The 21,511-nt window shown below is 39.2% G+C and overlaps 1 protein-coding gene and 1 non-coding gene across 6 annotated transcripts in view; one reads left to right on the top strand and one right to left on the bottom strand.

Annotated features, from left to right (window-relative positions):
- The window catches only part of NBEA (neurobeachin), a 914,947-nt gene that overhangs the window by 336,178 nt on the left and 557,258 nt on the right, over positions 1-21,511 (bottom strand). The window lies entirely within an intron of this gene.
- Positions 8,230-8,336, top strand: LOC111750535 (U6 spliceosomal RNA). Its single transcript, XR_002785642.1, has one exon. It is a non-coding gene; the product is annotated as a U6 spliceosomal RNA (small nuclear RNA).

The raw sequence follows: 21,511 nt of genomic DNA on the forward strand, positions 1-21,511 counted from the left end.
TTAGAAAACAGGCGTAAGTGAAGACCACTTCACTGAATTGTCAGCAATGTAGGAAGTGTCGAGCTCAGAGCCTGGCACATACAAGTAAAGGTTACGTTCATTTTAGCAGCAGCAGCAGGAGTAGCGGCAGGCAGTGATTGGTCATGGGTTCAAATCCCAGCCCTGCCACTCCTTAGGTGAATGACAACTTTTCGGAGTATTAGTCTTCTTATCTGCATGGGAGTAATCGTTCGTATTAAAGCTCTTTGCTTAGTGCTTGCTACAATTCATCAATAAAATTTTATCAGCTGTTAATGCAGCTGAAGTGCATATATTTTTGCATTTCTACTAAAAAAAAAGAGCCCCTGGCTGGTGCAAACGGTTAAGTGCTTGACTACTAACCAAAATCTACCCAGAGATGCCATGGAAGAAAGGCCTGGCGATCTGCTTCTGACAACCCTGTGGAGCACAGTCCTATGCTGTACACACGGAGTCAACATGAGTTGGAGTGGATTAAACGGCACCTGGGCTCGTTTCGGTTTGGATCCAACTAAAGCAGTCAAGTTTTCCAGAACAGATATATTCAGAAACCTGTTTTTAAAGACCTAACATTTTTTAATGCAACACTTACCGAGGTGTTGGATACAGAAGTGAGTGTCTTATGCTGGTTGTCAGGGACCAGCGTACTCTTTCCAAGGCCACCACCCTTACTGTGTTATTTACAAGCTCTACGCCAGATAGGCTACGCCCCTACTCCTGCGCTATTCTCTCACTAAAACGTCTGTGGTTACGCTTACGTACCACGCGGCGGGGGGGCGGGTAAACACGCGTTGTTCTTTGCTATGTTTCTAAGGTCCACTTTGCACCACACGCTGTTCTTCTCTGCTAGAGCTCAAGTGTCCATGTAACGCCTCATGCGTTTACGCCTCAGCTGTCTTAGAGGCTGCGAGCAGCATGAGGTCAGGATGCTCGTCTTATGCAGCTTTGCATTCCCACAGTACTTCAGATAGGTTTGCGCATAATAAACCTGAAACCCATTGCCATCAAATGGATTCCGACTCATAGTGACCCTACAGGACAGAGCAGAACTGCCCCATAGGGTTTCCAAGGAGCAGCTGGTGGATTCAAACTGCTGACCATTTGGTTAGCAGCTGAGCTCTTAACCATTGCGCCACCAGGGCTCCGTTGCACATAATAGGTACACTATGCTTGCTAATTTGATTATTCTCCCACAGTATTTTTGTCTAGTAAAATTAGATTTTACTTTGACAAACAATTAGACAGAGACAACAGTCTTCAAGGGCAGAGCAAAGCTGCTAAGTATAAACATGCCTATGGGTTTCAATTTATGGGTTTCAAGAAAGACAGCTAAGTCCTTTTCCTGTTCTCCACAAATAGTCACGAAGTGACCCCAGAATCAAACTAGTGACAACGGCACTAAAGGTACCCTTTTCATAGCAGCCCGGCATCCCTTGTAGGAGGCAGTGATTTGCCAGCAAACGTACCAAACAGGAAAACGCAGCAGTAAATTAACAGCACGGGGACAATTTAGTCTGCCTTCGCGAGGGTCGCCTCAGGCTAGGTAATCATCTCAGTAATCAAATGAGAGCTGGCCCATTTGTGTTGAATTCTTTCTGATATTTATGAGGCATGCCAAAGAAAAACGTTTCTATCTTAAAAAAATGTTATCTAACACATTTGCTTTTAAACTAATTGGAGAAGTATGCTTATTAGTTTCACAATTAATTTTCTATTTACAGAAACTCTCCACTTTGCAGAAGCTTTCAATTTTGTGCCCATTCAGAAAATAACCAAACCTCACACTCTCCATTTTGGTCCCTTTCTTATAAATATTGGTCCTTAAAATTGTAAGGCCATTCTAAAAAGTAATTTCCTCTTCCTGATTTCTATTTGGAGCCCTGGTGGCACAGTATTTGCAGGCAAGTGGTATTATAATAATAAAGGAATAAGAAAAAACAACTACCCATTAGCTCAGCAGCCATACAGTGGCCTTTTCATTGTACTTTTACCTCCTAGTTCTCATTAATGTACACAAATATTTCTTAATTGTAGTCACAATAGAGGGATCATTTTATAATTATTGTAAAACCAGTATGTTAAAAATAACTAATTTTGAATTGATTTTTAGAGTTAAGGTATAAAATGGTTCTCTAAAGGGCAGAAAAACACATGTGGTTGTATAATAAAAATACTTAAATATTCACTATGAAATTTACATCTCAGTTATTAGAGTCATATTTAAATTAAACTTTACTTTAAAACGTAATATTTGAATTCTCTTCTTTCACATTTCGAAGTGCTTTTAAAATACTGTTTTTCCTAAACTAGATAATATTCTTGGAAAAATTTTACTTTTGTTTATCTTGACTTAGTTGTCAAATTTTTTAAAATTTAAACAGCTCATGTGAATTTAATAAATAGGGCATTCGCAAAAAGCTCCAAGGTTTGCTTTGCACATCTCATATTTACAGATGGACAGTTGCTACTCAGTATTTAACAACTTCATATTTCCTGTCTCACATCAAGGCAGCCTGTATGGTTACATCAGTGACATAAAACATGCCCAGAAAACTCCGTGCACGGCTCACAATCACCAATCCATAGTCAACTGATTTCACCTTCAACAGAAGTTTTTTGGAATCTAACGATAAATAATGAGCATAAAACGATGTACATTCCCTGACAGCAAATGACCCCTGCCTTTCCTAAAGCATTTTCTTTTAAAGCAATAGACAGGTCGGTTGATTAATGAACTACTGGCAGATGGAAATAACCCTGGTAATGCAGGTGGAAACTTTTTCTTACAGTTGTCTCAGAATAATCAGTATCCTTGGACAGACACTATGAACAAATAGTTTAGAATAGTGTCCCATGTAGAAAGACTCAATTAACTGTGCTGTTTAGGGGCTCTGTTCAAGAGTTTTCGACAGAAGTGGAAATCTCAGTAAATAAAACTATTTGATTTTCTCGAACACGGCATTTCCCAAACTCATCTGAGCATATAATATTTCATTCAATTAATATTATTGACAGCCCTTGCCTGGGTCACACTTTGGCCTGTGTTATCAGGGACGCCGTGCTTTTTCCAGACATTCACTAGACACCTACCATGAGCCAGGCGCTGATGAGTGTGTCAGCTTACTCACGTCTTACCAGGGCAGAGACATTCTGCCTGGATCACTGCCATATCCCCAGCACCAAGAAATAGTGCTCGTCATGGTGACTGCTGGGAATGACTACCATGTTCTAGTAACTGTGCTAGGGGTTAATCGAATGAAGGTGACTTAGGGGTATTTTCCACTTAAGAAGCTTCTGGTCTGGTGGAAAGGATAAACATATAACCAATTAAATTAATGCATAATCAATATTTGAAAAAAGTGCTTTGAGGGCACTTGTGAATTCTGCTGGGGTGGTCAGGGTGAGCTAACGCTACCTAATAAGCCTTTGTAGGCTTACGTGGGACGCGCCAGGTGGATGAGGCAAGTGGAGGTAATAGCCCCATGACACAGCCACCCTGAAAAAGAGTAAGCCGAAAGGCTTTCAACTCTTGGAAACATAGTTTCTTAGTGATCTTCTCCTTTTCTTCCAAAATTGCAGTGATCCATAATGAAGAGATGGACGGATGGATTTTGGTTCACTGAGATTCCTGATTTTTCTGTCGTCCCATTGAGCCAGAATGCACAGAGCCTCCAGGCCTGGAAGAAGTTTTTGGTCATTGTTGATATTTTGTACTCGAAGGTTCTTCTCCCTTGTTTTCTCTCTCAAGGTTGTGGCATAATCCTTTTTAAAATATATCACTTTTCTTGTTCTGAGTAAAAGGGCATACCAGATATCTCTCTTTTTTGAGACTCTCATTGAGCTAATTTTTTTTTGAGTAACTACTAGGAACCAGACACCACATTAAAAAACCAGAAGCCAAACCAAACCAAACAAAAACCAAAAAGAAATTACGGTCTTTAAACGTTTAATCACTTAATCCTCTCAACAGTTACACGATATACACAACACTCAGATTGTCTCAGGTAAGGGACGGGAGGCCAAGCCCACCAGCAGATTCAGCATGCAGGAAACAAACACTTACTGAGTGCCCACTCTGTAACAGGCACCACGTTCCCTGGTACTGGGGATACAGGGCGTCAGGGCAGAAACGTTCTCTGCCCGGATGGAGCCTGCATTTTCCTGGAGTTGTGCAGACAACAAGCAAGTAACCACGTAAGATAACTTGGGGTGACGGTAAGGACCACGCAGAAAATACACTTAGTTATGGGGTGGAGAATGACCAGGAATATTACACATAGCATGGTTGCGGAATATTTCTATGAAAAGTGACGTATGAGCCGATGTCTCAGTGATGAGCAGGGCCCAGCCACTCAAAGATCCCCAAACCTTCTAGACAGCAGAGAGAGCTAGCAGGAAAGGCATCACGCTGGACATGAGCTGGGCGTGTTTAAGTAACAGAAAGAACGTTAGTGTGGCTTGTGCTGAGGGAAGAAGAGGACCAGACATGTTTTGACAGTTAGGTAGGAGGCAAGGTCACTTGCTAACTTTAAGGGGTCCTTGGAAGGTTTAAGGAAGAGGTGATAATCAAACCTGATTTCCGTTTTATCTCACTCTGGCTGCCGTGGGGAGAGGAGGTGGCACAGGTTAAAGTGGAAGAAAAAAGACAGGTTAGGAGGCAGCTGGAACAGCCCAAGATAAAGACAATGGTGGTGGATAGTATTAAAAACGAAGAGAAAAGGTCGGATTAAAGATGTATGTTACAGACAGAGCCAAAGTGACCAGCTGATTTAACACAGGAGCAGAGGGAGGGGTATTGGAGGAGAGGCAAAGAGAAGAAAGGAATGAAGAATCACTCCTAGTTTGAGTGCTGCTTCCAGTACGAAGGAGTAAGCTCCTGAGAAATCGACTCTTTCACAGATAACAGCTATAATATCTGAACACACAGAAACAATAACCATCTTAGAGCTCTGGAGAGTAAACAAAAACATGGGGATTCTGGGGGGGATTAAAACTTGGAGAAAGTAATTGACACAGGGGGAGTTCTCCGTTTTGAGGGTTTGTCTTGAGGGCAGCTGTAGTCATGGCTGGCAATGGTGCTAGGTGACTAACACTCTGACAGCCTGCTGTTCTTCTGGATAGAGGAACAAGGGCAGGAACAAGGGAAGGAGTAACTAGGGATGCCAGAGATGAAGGGGTAACCAGGAGACGATGGAAGTGTCTGAGAAGGGAAACACCAAGCTCTACATTTAAATGCTGTTTAAGTCCCTGGCTGATTCCTGAACCACACAGGAATAAGCCAGGCAGAGGAGACAGAAGTGAGATCTGAGTCACAGCCCACTGTAGATATGACAGAGTTTATAGCTTTAGTCTAACCAAGTTAACTGCCTTCTAAAACAAAGGTATCAATATTCCTTAGAGGAATATAACACAATGCATATTTTCCATGACAAAATACTCACAAAGTCTGGGAAACAATAAAAATTACAAAGAACCAGGAAAAGATGACCCACTGTCAAGGGAAAAGAAATCAACAGATGCCAACTCCAAGATGACTCAGGTGTTGAAATGATCAGACAAGGACTTTAAAGGTGCTATTATTTTTATTATAATGAAGTAAAGGAAAATATATTCATAATAAATGAAAGACAGTAAATCTCAGCAAACAGATAACATGAAACAGAGTCAAATGGGAATTTTAGAATAGCAAGACATGATGTCTGAAATAAAGCATTCATTGGCTTTAATAGCCGAATGGGAATAAAACTGAAAAGTCAGTGAATTTGAACACAGATCAATAGAAATTATCCAACCTGAATAAGAGGGAGAAAAAAGATCGAAAAATAAAAAGAGCCTTAGGTATCTGTAGGACAATATCAAAAGATCTACCATGCATGCAAATACAGTCCTAGACATGGAGAATGCAGCAGGAAAAAATATTTGAAGAATAATGGCCAAAAACTTCCTTGTTTGGGGTCATATAAATTTATAGATTTAAGAAGCTCAGTGATTCTCAAGAGGATAAAGAAAACCGTAAGAAAACAACAGCTAGGCATATCATAGTCAAACTCTTGAAAATCAAAGGAAAAAAAAAAAAAACCAGTGAAAGTAGCCAGAGGAAAAGGACACATTACACACGGAGGAAGAACATGGACCCAGAAAACAGAAGAACAACATCTTTAAAGTGCTGAAGAAAAATAATATAACATCAACCCAGAATTCCATATCCAGTGAAGATATCCTTCAAGACTGAAGACAAAATAGCAACATTTTCAGAAAAAGTAAGAAAGTTCGTAGACAAAATATCTGTGCTATCAGATACGATAAGGAAAATTCTTCAGGCTGAAGAAGAAATGATACCAGATGGAAATGCTAATCTTAAGAAATGTACTAAGAACCCTAGAAGTGGTAAATATCAGGAAAATATCAACAATTATTTTTCCTCTTAATTTCATTAACACATATATGATTGTTAAAGCAAAATTATATGACATGCTCTTGTGGGATTCCTAAAATACACATGAAATTCAGCAGAAAGGATTGTGTGGGAAGGGAGGGTGTTAGGTCAATGTATCCATACGGCTGCGTGGTTTGTCTATGTTACATGAAGCACTACACTATGAACTCTGTGTAGATTCTGAAAAATTAAGGAGGCATAAAATAATACCTAGATCAACCACTAAACAAAATACATTAACTCATGGGGAACAACTAAAAAGCCAACAGGCAAAATGAAATTCTAAAAACATTTTCAAATAATACAAAAGAAGAGAGAAATTGGGAACAGAGAAGCAAACAAACCAAAAGGAAACAGAGGAGACACATAGAAAATCACTATTAAAATTGTAGACCTCAACACAATCATATTAATAATTCCATTAAATGATAATAGACTAAACACTCCAGTTGGAAGACAAAGATCAAAATAAACTAGAAAAGCAAAGCCTAACCACATGCTGTGTACAAGAGACGTGCTAAAAATATAAATACACCCATGGGTGGAAATGAAATGGATAGAAAATATATATAACATATAAATAACAAGCATAAGAAGCTGGAGTGACTATATTATTGTCAGGGAAAGTATACTTTAAAACAAGGTTTATTACTAGTAATAAAGGACTTTAATAATGACGAAAGCATCCATTCTACAAAAAGACATAATATTCATAAATGTGTATTCAGCTAATAACAGAGCCTCAAAATACATGAAGCAAAGTTGACAGAATTAAATGGAGAAATACAGAAATCTATCATCATATTAGGAAATTATACTACCCATCTTTCAGTAGTTGATAGAACAAGCAGACAAAAAGCTTAGTAAAGGCACAGGCAATCTCAACCACACTATCAACCACATTGACCTAATTTAAATTTACAAAATACTCTGCTCAATGACTGAAGAATGCGTATTATTTTCAAGGGCACATAATATGTTCACCAAGATATGCCATAAAAAAAAAAAAACCAGTCTTAAAATTTAAAATAGTTGAAATTATACAGAATATATTCTCTAACCACAACGGAATTGAAGTAGAAATTAGTAACAATAAATGTCTATGAATGCCCCCAATATCTGGAAATTAAACACACTTTTAAACAGTACATGGATAATAAAAGGAAAAAAAGGGGGGAAGTAGAGTGTGGTACCGGCATAAGGATCAACATATAGACCAATGGAATAGAACTGAGAACTAAAAAATAAACCCTCACATCAATGGTCAATTAATTTTCAACAAGAGTGCCATATCCATCCAATGTGGAAATGAAAAGTCTCTTCAACAGATGGTGCTAGGAAACTGGATATCCACAGAATGAAGTTGTACCTTTACCTTATATCATATACAAAAACTAACTCAAAATGGATCAAAGACCTAAATTTAAGAGTTAAAACTATAAAATTCTTAGAAGAAAACATAGGGCAAATCTTCATGACCTTGGGTTTGGCCATGGTTTCTCCAATATGACGTCAAAAGCACAGGCAACAAAAGAAAAACGAGCTGAACTGGACTTCATTAAAATTAAAAACTTTGTGCATCAAAGGACATCAGGAGAGTGAAAAGACAACCTACAGAATGGGAGAAAATATTTGCAAGTCATATACCTAATAAGAGTTTCATATCTAGAAATATATACATCTATCTCCCTATCTATCTCTCTCTCTACCTCTCTCTCTCTCTACCTACCTACCTATCTCTCTCTCTCTATCTAGCTAATCTATCATCTCTATCTGTGCTCGCTTAGGCAGTACATACACTAAAATTGGAATGATACAAACAAGATTAGCATGGCCCCTGCCCAAGGATGACAGCAAATTCATAAAAGTGTTTCATATTTTTGGAGCCCTGGTGGTGTAGTTGTTAAGAGTTTGGCTGCTAGCCAAAAGGTTTCCAGGTCAAATTAACCAGCCGCTCCTTGGAAACCATGGAGCAGTTCTACTCTGTCCTATAGGGTTGCTATGAGTCGGAATCCACTTGACAGCAATGGGTTTGGTTTTTGGTGTATATATATATATATCTCCTTTTACTACTCAACAAAAGTCAAACAACTGAATTAAAAATTGGACAAAGAACATTAATAGACATTTCTCCAAAGAACATAAATGGACAATAATCACATTAAAAAATGCTCCACATCGTTGGTTCTTTAGGGAAACGCAAATCTTAAACCACAATGAGATACTGCTTCATATGCCCTAGAATGGCTGTCATCAGAAAAGTGGACGTTAACAAATATCGGTAGGGATGTGGCAACGGGATGTGGGAACGGGATGTGGGAACCGGATGTGGGAACGGGATGTGGGAACGGGATGTGGGAACGGGAACCCCGTTTAAAATGATGCAGTTGCTGTGGAGAACCATGTGGTGGTTCCCCCAAAAGTTAAACACAGAGTCACCATGTGTGGTGCAGTGTATGACTTAACATGGTTCTTGTAGCCAAATGACTCGGTGGGGCTACAGCAAATGAGGTGCTCGTGGCCCACCACGGGGATTGGACAGCTTGCTAAGAATGTAAGTAAGGTGCATGGCACCCTTGTGGGAGTGGAACCATGCAAATAAGGTGTATGGAACCCAAATGAGGGTATTGGTCAGTCTTGCCATCCCGTTAGGCTTACAGGGAGACAGGGGCAGAGAGGTAAGAGCTGAAACACGACAAACAGGGAGAGACAACGGTGCAGCAATAGCAAGACCAACAGTGGCGTGACGTGGCTGCTGTGGAGCTCCCAACCCACAAGCTAAGAGTTGTAACACTTGCCTGAGACAGGCCTCAGCAGGGCCTGGTGGCAGCAAGGTCCCCAGCAGGGACTGGTGGCAGCAAGGTCCCCAGCAGGGTACGGTGGCTGACAGCCCCCAGTGCGGCCTGGCAGCGGAGGAAAAAAAGAAGCTGACCTGATCTAAGAACTGCATCCTGAGTTATTTCTGTCACATCTAGGTTGATCCCAATTGCAAGTTGTACCCTGTTACTTCCCTGATAAATCCCATAATTCTAAGTACAGCTAGTACTTGTGAGATGTTGCAGTGAATTATGGAAATCAAAGATGGGAGGGAGAGTGGTGAGGGGAAGAGGGGTACTTGGTGATAGACATGATGCGGGGGTAGAGCAGTTTGGAGAAGTTGGGCATTTGGGACATCTTTAAACTCTTGCCTTATAGGAACCAGCTTTGTGCTGATCCTTGTAAGAGAAATTATTCATTTACCATGTGACCAGCAATTTCACTCCTAGTATATGGCAAAAGAAGTGAAAGCAGGGACTCAAACAGACACCTGTACACCAATGTTCATTGTAGCATCATTCACCGTAGCCAAAAGGTAGAAAACAACCCACGTGTCCATCGGCAGATGAATGAAAAAACTAAATGTGGTACATACCTATAAAGGGATATTATTCAGCCATAAAACGAATGAAGTTCTGATGTACGCTATGACACAGATGAGCTTGGAAAACAATATGCTCAGTGAAATAATTCTGACACAAAAGGACAAATATTGTATGAATCCACTTATATGAAATATCTGTTGTTGTTGTTATTAGGTGCTGTCGAGTTGGTTCTAACTCATAGCGACCCTATGTACAACAGAATGAAACACTGCCTGGTCCTGTGCCATCCTCACAATCCTTGTTATGCTTGAGCCCATTGATGTGTCCACTGTGTCGATCTATCTCGTTGAGGGTCTTTCCCTTTTTCGCTGACCCTCTACTTTACCAAGCATGATGTCCTTCTCCAGGGACTAAACCCTCCTGATAATATGTCCAAAGTGTGTAAGACATAGTCTTGCTATCCTTGCTTCTAAGGAGCATTCTGGTTGTACTTCTTTCAAGACAGATTTGTTCCTTCTTTTAGCAGTCCACGGTATATTCAATACTCTTTGCAAACACCACAACTCAGAGGAGTCAGTTCTTCTTCTTTGGTCTTCCTTATTCACTGTCAAGCTTTTGCATGCATATGAGGCGATTGAAAACACCCCGGCTTGGGTCAGGTGCACCTTAGTCTTTAAGGCGTCATCTTTGCTTTTCGATGCTTTTTAAAAAGGTCTTTTGCAGCAGATGTGCCCAGTGCAATGCATCTTTTGATTTCCTGCTGCTTCCATGGCTGTTGATTGTGGATCCAAGTAAAATGAAATCCTTGACAACTTCAATCTTTTCTCCGTTTATCACGATGTTGCTCATTGGTCCAGTTGTGAGGATTTCTGTTTTCTTTACGTTGAGGTGTAACCCATACTGAAGGCTGTGGTCTTTGATTTTCATTAGTAAGTGCTTCAAGTCCTTTTCACTTTCAGCAAGAGAGGTTGTGTCATCTGCATAACACAGGTTGTTAATGGGTCTTCCTCCAAACCTGATGCCCTGTTCGTCTTCATATAGTCCAGCTTCTCAGATTATTTGCTCAGCATACAAATTAAATAGGTATGGTAAAAGGACACAACCCTGACGCACACCTTTCCTGACTTTAAACCACACAGTACCCCCTTGCTCTGTTTGAATGACTGCCTCTTGATCTATGTAAAGGTTTCTCATGCGCACAATTAAGTGTTCTGGAATTCACATTCTTTGCAATGTTACCCATAACTTGTCATGATCCACAGTGTCAAATGCTTTTGCACAGTCAATGAAACACAGGTAAAGATGTTTCTGGTATTCTCTGCTTTCAGCCAGGATCCATCTGACATCAGCAGCTGAGAGAGACAGACAGTAGATTAGGTATCACCGGGGTGGGGAGGGAGATGGGAGTAACTGCTTAATGGGTACATAGTTTCTGTTTGGGGGTGACCAAAAAAATTGGAAATAGTCGAGGCGGTCTCACAGTACTGTGAATATAAGCAATGGCACTGAAATGAAGACTCAAAAATGGTTAAAACGGCAAATTTTATGTTACATGCATATTGCCACAATAAAAAGAAAGAAGAAAATATTTCAAACTGGATGATAATGAAAGTACAAATATATGGAAAGTTTTGGTATGCAGCCAACACAGTACTTCAATGGAAATTTATAGCTTTAAATACTTACATTAGAAATGAGAAAAGGTCTAAAGGCAATGACCTAACATTGCACCTTAAGAAACTAGAAAACGAAGAGCAAAGTAAACCTAAAGTAAGTAGAAAATAGTAAAGGTAAGAGAAGAAATCAGAAACTATTATCTGACAGAGAATCTGTAGATAATTCCACGTCTAATAAAAATCTGGGAATCTAGCAAGAACTGGGTTTGTGTTCTGTGTTCACGTGTGTACTTGTGTTCTGTGTTCACGTGTGTACATGTGTTATGTGAGGAGATATCAGGGTCTACAGCCACAAACACAGGGAGACGTGGCTGACTTTTATAATGAGTTTGGCTAATGTGGGTTTTTGCTCATATATAGCAAGAAAAATAAAGTCATATTAATTCTTTGAATTTTTGTTAAGTTAGAATTAAAACACTTCTCATTTGACCTGGAAAACTGTCACAATAATTAAATTAAAAAAAAAAAAAAAGCCAAGATTTTAAATACTATAGCTTCACCGTGACACTTAAATTTTCAGTCATGATCACACATATACTTTGAGCTCTATTCTATGACCAAAAGAAAAAAAGGAAGGAAGGAGGAACGGAGCGGAGTGAGGGAGGAAAGGAGACAGCAAGGGAGGGAAGAACAAGGAAAGAATTACCATATTTTTACCCAAATAATGCATGCGTTATATGTTTTTTTTTTTTTGCCAACCGCACACTCACTGCATTTTTCGTAAGCACTATGCCATGTGTCATACATGTGGGTGTGTTATTTATGTAGACATGCTATTTTCGAAAAAATACAGTATACCCCCGACTGTGTCCTGAGGAGGTAATCCTTTTCTTCAAATGTAAAAAAAACAAAAAAAATGGGAAAACAAAAAAACTCATAGAAGTGTGTGTTCCCAGAAGAAATGCTTTCAGATTTGTACAGTGTTGAGCTGAAGTGTTCCGTTACGTGTTGGACACAGACCAACACGTCAGTGATGAGGAACAAGACAGAAATAAGGAGTAAAGGCACTCTCTGGACCTGATTCACCCTGTCCTTGGCTACATAAAGAGGTATACAGAAGTGAAAGGAACCATCTCTTCCTTTTTGGAAGCAGGAGGGACGTGCTCTCTCCTGGCATTTAGTGAACCAGCCTGGGGACGACCATCACACCAGTTCAAAGAAGGAAGTAAGCTTCAGTCACCGTGAAGCACTGCATAGGAGAACTGAGCACCTAGCATGGGCTTCTGGTCTCCGGGATAAAATCTCTGGCAGGAAAGTAGCAGTTGTACGGGTGAACAAATATCCATAAAGAAAAATAACCGGCTGCTGCTGAGTCACCCCCGACTCATGGGGACACCATGCACGATGGGACAGAGTGGGGGCCGCCCTGGAGGAGTGTGGGGGGGCCGCCCTGGGGCAGAGTGGGGGGTCATCCTGAGGCAGAGTGGGGGGCCGCCCTGGGGCAGAGTGGGGGGCTGCCCTGGAGGAGAGTTGGGGGGCCGCGCTGGGGCAGAGTGGGGTGACGTCCTGGGGCAGAGTGGGGGGTCATTCTGAGGCAGAGTGGGGGGCCGCCCTGGAGGAAAGTTGGGGGGCCGTGCTGGGGCAGAGTGGGGGGCCGCCCTGGGGCAGAGTGGGGGTCATCCTGAGGCAGAGTAGAGGGCCACCCTGGGGCAGAGTGGGGGGCTGCCCTGGGGCAGAGTGGGGGGTCATCCTGAGGCAGAGTGGGGGGTTGCCCTGACGGGGGGGAAGCTTTATTGCTCACAGATTAACACTCTAAGGTAGTGTCAAAAAACTCAAACCCACTGCCTTTGAGTCGATAGATTTATACTGACCCTATAGGACAGAGTAGAACTGCCCCAGAGGGTTTCCAAGGCTATAATCTTCACAGAAGCAGACTGCTACAATTTTTCTCCCCTGGAGCGGCTGGTGGGTTCAAACCTTGACCTTTCAGTTAGCAGCCGAGCACTTTAACCACTTTGCCGCTAGAGCTCAAGGCAGTGCACAGGGTTCAATTATTCACTGCACTTCTCACCTTCAACTTTAGGATAACTGGACAAAGTATACTATTAAGCACAACGTGAAACTGATCCATCATGGTGGGGGGAACATGAAGTAGCTTCTCAGAAAGAACGGGGATTACTGGATGGGACTCCAGAAGTGCTGGTTCTGGAGAGCCAACAGACGCAACTCTGCAGCAAGAGACAGCTCCCCACAGGCTGCTCGGTTGTCACTGGGAAGGTCACAGAGTCACTGTGTGCCCTGTTTGGACCTCCTGAAGACTGCCGACTCTGCTGAGCCTTTCACTTCTGTGCCTCAAAATACCTTTGTTCTTGGCATGATCACCATTGTGAAACTGAAAAAAAAGAATGTAGGAAATGTTGGAAAAAGGAAGTCCCATGTATCCAAAGATCTTTCTTTTCTTCCCTTCTAATCTGTCCGGGCCTCATGGCAGTTTTCGTCTGCCGTTTGTATTGCTGGTATGGTACTTATCCAAAACCCGTGGGAAAGAATACGCTTTGGGATCCATAATGTTTTGGATGTTAGGAAGACAATATGGTGCAGCTACTCTGTACTATGTGTCATGTCTAGTGACATTTGGGTTAATAATCCATAATCAAATAAACTGATGCTTCTGCAGAGAAATGTATAAATATTCCCAAAGATAGAATAACTAGTTAGCTACCTCTCAGTTTAAGTCAGGCTCTGCCACCAAGTAGGTTTGCCACGAGCATATGAAGAACTGTGTGGTTTTTCAGAACTTTTAAAATTACAGATAAAGGATTACAGATTTGTAACACTTTCTACAAGTGAATCCCTAACTCCATTTTGGTCCAAATGCTTAAATTCTTCCATTTTCAGGGAATGCAAAAAGTTTTCTTAACTTATTTCATTTCCAAATAATATTATTCAGTTGTCATGTTGTAGTCCTAGCAAGTAAACAGAAATCTTTTCTTGTGTTTTCCTTTTCATAAGTGATGAAATTATAATCTTACCAGCTTCCCTGAGTTCTTCTAAATCAAAATAACAAAAATTATTCTATACAAAATATGAATATTGCCATCTGTAGAAAAATTGATGCTTACTGCTCTGTGATATAAAATCTGAGGGTGCCCACGATGCCTCCCACCCGCCAGACTGTCACTGCTCTTAGGGCTCTCCCACATACAGATCCCAGTACCACCAATGACTAAAGTCACATGAAGGAAAGCATCATTAAGTGTGATAAAACCAAACCCACTGCCATCAAGTCGATTCCAACTCATAGTGGTCCTGCAGGACAGAGCAGAACTTCCCCATAGGGTTTCCAAGGCTGTAATCTTCACGAAAGCTGACTGCCACATCTTTCTCCTGCGGAGCAGCTGGTGGGATAACAAGTGCCACCATGGCTCCTCCTTTATGTGTGATATTACTTATATTTTAAGATCTGGGGAAAAAACTAAATTCAGTCATATGGAAAATGAATTTGCAAATGTTGTTGTTGGGTGCCATGGAATCGGTCTTGACCCATCGCAACTCTATGTACAACTGAATGAAACACTGCCCGGTCCTACGCCATCCTCACAATCGCTATTATACTTGAGCTCATTGTTGCAGCAACTGTGTTAGTCCATCTCGTTGAGGGTCTTTCTCTTTTTTGCTGACCCTCTATTTACTAAGCACGATGTCCTTCTCCAGGGCCTGGTCCCCCCTGATAACGTCCAAAGTATGTGACAGGAAGTCCTGCCATCCTGGCTTCTAAGGAGCATTCTGGCTGTACCTCTTGCAAGACAGATTTGTTGCTTCTCTTGGCAACACCACAATTCAAAGGCGTCAGTTCTTCTTCGGTCTTCTTTGCTCATCATCCTGCTTCCTTTATACTGAAGGCTGTGGTCTTTGATCTTCGTCAGTAAGTGCTTCAAGTCCTCCTTGCTTTAAGCAAGCAAAGTTGTGTCATCTGTATAATGCAGGTTGTTCATGAGTCTTTCTCTAATCCTGATGCCCAGCTCTTCTTTATATAGTCTGGTTTCTTGTATTTTGAGTGCCTTCCAACCTGAGGGGCTCATCTTCTGGCACTATACCAGACAATTTTCTGCTGCTGTTCATAAGGTTTTCACTGGCTAATTCTTTTCAGAAGTAGACCACCAGGTCCTTCTTCCCAGTCTGTCTTAGTCTGCAAGCTCAGCTGAAACTTGTCTGCCATGGGTGACCTGCCTCTTATTTTAATACTGGTGACATAGCTTCCAGCATCACAGCAATGTGCAAGCCCCCACAGTACGACAAACTGACAGACATGTGGGGGACATAAACATAACAAAGGTAGAAATAATATGATTTGAAAATCTCAAAGAAATATCTAGGAATTAAAAAGTGGTGATTCCTTTGCTCCTGTGATAAAAGCAAAATAATTTTCTAAAAAATATCCTTGATGGCCAGTCATGTTTAAGACATCTATTAGTACAGGTACCTACTGTTGACCTTTGTTTTCAGGAAGTTTATAATCACTAAAACAAGCACTTAGACTGCCATCTCCATGCCCTGCTTCACAGAATCTGTTTTGTGAACCGAAGCCTTCACTTCCCTTGGGCAACTCTGACAGGTAACATTCACTGCCTGTGCTCTTTTCTCTGCAGGGATCAGTTCTCTAATGTCTGTTTGCTCTAGTATTTTAGTGAACATACAATTCCACTGGTTACTAGTCTGGGGAAGGAGAGGATTTAGGATCTTTCACAATTTTCTATTGTTCATTTCCTTGTGTCTACCTCCAAATGAAATTAAGTGTCCATTTAAATAAAGTGTTGTTAAGGCCCATGTCTTCATTTTTGAGGAATGAAAAATGACTCAAAATGTATCTATCCCGAGTACCCACCATATTTATTTTGATGAATAAAGATATCAGCCCTGAATAGGTCTTAAGTCTATGAACTTCCCGGGTTCCCCCCCTCCTTTTTTTTCAAACCTCAGTCCTTTGCTCACAGCTGTTGAAGAGACATTGCTGTAGTATGATTTTGTATATTCACAGACATTTAAGTCGATTCACTGTTGATGCAAAATTGAATACACCAAATATAAGAGCAGCTAGTGTGATTAAAATTTTAGTTTTGTTGTCTGATTCACTTGGATCAGGGAAATACTGAACAAGAGAACATTCAACTCACAGAGTTTAGTATTTCCCGGGGATTGTTTTACCGAAACCAGAAGTGTAAGTACATATGGGACTAGAAAAAAAAAAAAAAAAACGTGATAAATGAATGGTGTCACATCCAATAAACCAAGTATTTTTAAAAATCACAATATAAATCAATATTAAATACCCATTTTAAGAAATGTTATACCAATGGAAATTTTAACACAAAAACTACATATCAGAGAGTATGGAGTGCTACCTATCTCTGTTTGTGTGCACGTATACAGAAACCCTACCAAAGATATAAAGTATACAAATAGAGTACAAGTTATTCATTAGAAAAAACTGTACTCTTTGCCACACACACACAAATGCTAAAGAAAATGAGCTAAGATAAAAAAGATAGAATAACAAAATTAGTGTACTCAGCTAGCAGTTGAACCATTTATAAAAAGGACCATTTTATCTGAGCTCTTTTCTTTTGCAAAATCCAATAAACTGCCATTATATTCCTTTTAAATGGTTCCATTACAAGGATTCTATAACAACAGCCTAATCTCTTGATAATTATAATAAATGCTTGTAATCAAAGTAGGAACCATCTAAAACAAAGGAGGGGAAAGGCTGTTTTCCATCAAACTCATCGTAGTTCTGTGACCTTTCCAGCATTCGGCTACAATGCAGCTTTCTATCCAATCTTGTTCAAATAAATATTTAGGAAAACACTAGATCAATGATGATTTCGACTGAGGGATTTTAATAGCTTTTGTTTAAGAATTTTAGATTGTGTTAACATTAAAATGAAGGGACATCTTTGCTCAGAGTACAAATCTCTAGAATGTAAGTGATAAATTAGTTCACTGGACATGTACTATTTCCTTCAAGGGGGAGAAAAGCAATAGTTATTTTAGAAAACTCTATTCTGATGAGCTAGTTACAATGCTTATGCCTTTAAGGAAGTATTATTTTCCTAGAAGACAGCACATCTCAACACAGAAGTTGGGACTCTATTTGCTTAAATAAAGAATGACTTCCAGAGATCATATAAGTAACTGAAGGCTGATAAAATTACGGGAAATGACTATATGTGATCAGAATGGCTTTCATCTGCATTTTGTTAGACCAGGCATTGATTTCACTTTTCAGCTGTGAACAGCAAGAGGCCAGCTGTGGCCAGAGTGGAAGAAAACTGTGAACCAGAGTTACACGAGAGGCAGAATTGTTTAAAAAAAAAAAAAAAAAGTCACACTTCTTAATAAATCTTAGCACAAAATCTACTCTTTCTAAACGTTTGAGAAATATATATATAGAGAGAGAGGTTCCACATACTGTCAAAGTGGTGAATTTATGACAAAATGAGAACTTTGTGCTCAGTTGTGGGAATAAACAGAATTATGAGGAGAAAATAAACAAAGGGAAGAAAAATATAAAATATAATGCCTTCAAGGCAGAAACGACTGCATTCTACTTGGTATTCCCAGATGTGCTAAGAGGAAATTTATGACAGCGCACTGAACGGCAGGACTCGCTTTGTGAGACCTTTCACATTTCCTTAACTAAGCACAGTCGTTGAGAGTGACCTTTATCCAAACCCTTCACAGTGGTCTTAAAATGATCTAAAATGATTGCCAGATATTCTTTAAATAACATTACTTAACTAAAAGTCATTACCCAGGGGCAATATTAAAGTACTGGCAAGTAAATACAGATCTATTTTCAGCAAAATATAACACAGGCTTCATGAAAAATTGATAACATTAAGTATCCTTGTCAAAAAGCTAGCACAGTACAAATCATCTTCATTTTTCAGGATTGGTAACAGTTTCAGGAACTGTTAGAGATGTTTTCACAGTCAAGGCATCTTATTTGCTTCTTAATGGCGATAACCATCATAGAAAAAGGATCTAAAAAATGGACATTTTGTTTAACACATAAAACTGTATAAACAGTATTATTCCCAGAGGTTTTCAAAATATGTTATTATTAAATACACTAATTTTTTTTATTTGCCAATCATAGTAAATTTCAGAAAACTAATAGATTTATTTATATAATGATTCCTCCTGTTGTCAAAATAAGTCTATACAATTTTACCACATTTATCTTTTCTAATTCACATGAAATGTAAAATCAAAGGTTATCTGGTAGATTGGGGATGAAGGGGTGGGTAAAAGCATAGACCAAGGGTAACTGATGCTTGATTTAAAAGATATATACTTGTGGATTCTACAATTGAAAAAAAAAACTTCCATTTATTTCATAATGCATTTCTGTCTCAGCTAGCAAAAACTGGACACACTCCAGGGGAAAAAGATTTTGGTCTATTAAGAGGATGATTAGTTCAGTAAATCATGGCTTTCAGATAAAGATGATTGCTGTATCTCCTTGATGGGAAAGGAGAACGGTACAGGAGGTTCATTTCACCACAAAGTAATTATGCGGAGCCAGAACTTAACTGTTTATCACGGCTGAGAGATGACACTCACTGTTAGCCAAGGGACACTGCTACTCGGTGGCTTCCACTGAGATCAATACACCATGCGTTTTTTTCCCCTAGCAAAAAGTAATTATACAACAGAAACTTCACAATCAATACCTTTTCAGGCTACCTTAAAGTCAGCTATATAGGCTTGAAGGTATGGCACTCTCAGCTGTCACTGAGGTCTATGCCATTAAATCCAAATTAAGCCTGTTTCTGGGTGCTGTTAATCCAGTCTTCTCTAGGGTGATTTCAAATCCTCAATACTGGGTCCTTGGAAATAAGAAAGTGTTGTCAAGTTTTGTTTTCATTTTTGGTAATAAAGTCAACATACTGGCCACATAACAACATAGGAGAGTTGTCGATATTAACCCCTTAGTATTTTTCAAGAAAATAAGAAGGGAAAAAAATCATTTTGCTAGAAAAAATAACAATCATTGTCTCTACTCAGTGAAAACTAAGATACTTCCAGAAGCATGTTTGCTAATCTTCCAATTGAGGCTCTGACCTCCTTTGAACTTCTAAGATCTATAAGTAGAACAGTCTATAATTTTGTAATGTTCACTTGAATTTTTCTCAAGATAAACAATCCATCCAATTATGGGGTTAGATCATATATGATGGCACATATGTGTATTTTATATATGGACGAGAACAGGCATAACGATCATTTGAAAATCCATCCAAATGTCAACTTGACAACTGCTTTCTGGAATATAGAGCTTAGTCTTATAAACCAATCTAATATATCAGGAAAGGTTAAAGGGCATGAAAAAAATGCTACTTCAGTGAAAAAAAATTTGACATCCAATTTTCAAGCTGATTTATCAGTGGAAAGCTAAAATTGATAGTTTGCCATTACTGGGTAGCAGCCTGTCTAAGAAAGCTGTTACGGAACCTCTGGTTTTGAATCAGCCACATTAATCAATATAAACCTACGCTGTTCCAATTTTTAAAACATTGATCTTCTGCTGTAAGTTTAGTGCAGGAAGATTTATCAACAATCATACAAAAACTCAATATATATTCTAAACATGGCTTCATGAAAATAAAATGATCAAACAAAATTCAGCTTTATTTTCCTTGTTGGTTAATGACTGCTACCAAATAGTTATTTAATCTAGTTAACCAAAAAATCGAGTTGAAATTTTTTTTTTATATTTTAGAAAATAACTATTATTTTTCATTTCACCTGTTCTCAGTTTTAATAAGTCTAGCATTATCTCTTAGTTCTCATATTAAATTATACAGAAACTTTCCGAACTACCCTAAATAATTTGAATTAAACAGAGATAAAAATTTTTAAGTCAGTGAATTATCATTGAAAACAAAAAATACTTTTACTTGTTAACTAATAGCTGAAAGTGACTCTAAGCACAGAAAGACAAAACACAACACTTGGAAAGAATTTTAGAGCGTGTAGAAGAAATCTTTTGGGGGCAGAGAAGACTAAAATGTTTCCTAACTCAAAAACGTGTGGATGAAAACCCTGTGAATAAAATAGGAATTTTGCTCAAGTCATCCATCATGTTCTGGAGGATGGAGTCAAAGGAGAAATAATGAAAAACAACAAGCTTTCCAAATGAAGTGTAAGTATCTGTGCCACGCAATCAGTATGTCACCGTCAGTGCTACGAAGATTCTAGAGGAAATGAACAGCAGTAAATGCTAGTATGAAATAATCCTGCCTTTACATTTTTCTTTAAATGAGAGCATTCAAGTCCAAGTTACATATTCAATAAATACTTTCTATGTTGTGTAATTAGAAACATTATCTATTTTATACTTAGAAAATATATACTGTATTAAAACCTGACACAATGTAATTATTTATGCATACATGAAATAAAAACACATTGACTGTGGACTGCTATAGAAAATGATATAAAACACTCTGAGAAAACGAAGAGATGGGGAAATAATGTAAATCATAGATGTCAAATGGTCTTTATTAAGATTCACTTTCCATATGTGCGTGGCACTGCTGAGGGTCTTACACAAAGCCAGTTAAACCCATACAGTCCCTGGCCATTCAGTATGAAACAAAACAAAACAAAAAAACAGATAACGTCAAAAGAGATTTTATCGTATTAGGCACATACCACAGATAAAACATTTCCAGGAAATGTGTTAAAAAAAAAAAAGAAGTAATTTCTTAGTGTTGTAAGCCTAGAAACCTATTATCTGTATTCTTTTACCAGATAGAACTAAAGCAGTTAAACAAGAGTGGACAAAAACTGGATTATTACCAAAAATTGTAAAGCTAAAACAAAAATTAAGAAAATTAAATTGCAGAACAGTCAAAAAGCAGTACTCTATGGCAGTGTCTCATTCTGCTGTACACAGGGTCATTATGAGTCAGAACTGACTTGTCGGCACCTAAAAACAACATGGACGACACATACAGCTATGTGGCGCAGAGGTTAATGCTCGGCTGGTAACTGAAAGATTGATGGTT

This window comes from Loxodonta africana, chromosome 17, assembly GCF_030014295.1.
Source record: "Loxodonta africana isolate mLoxAfr1 chromosome 17, mLoxAfr1.hap2, whole genome shotgun sequence".
In the NCBI taxonomy this organism is placed as follows: domain Eukaryota; kingdom Metazoa; phylum Chordata; class Mammalia; order Proboscidea; family Elephantidae; genus Loxodonta; species Loxodonta africana.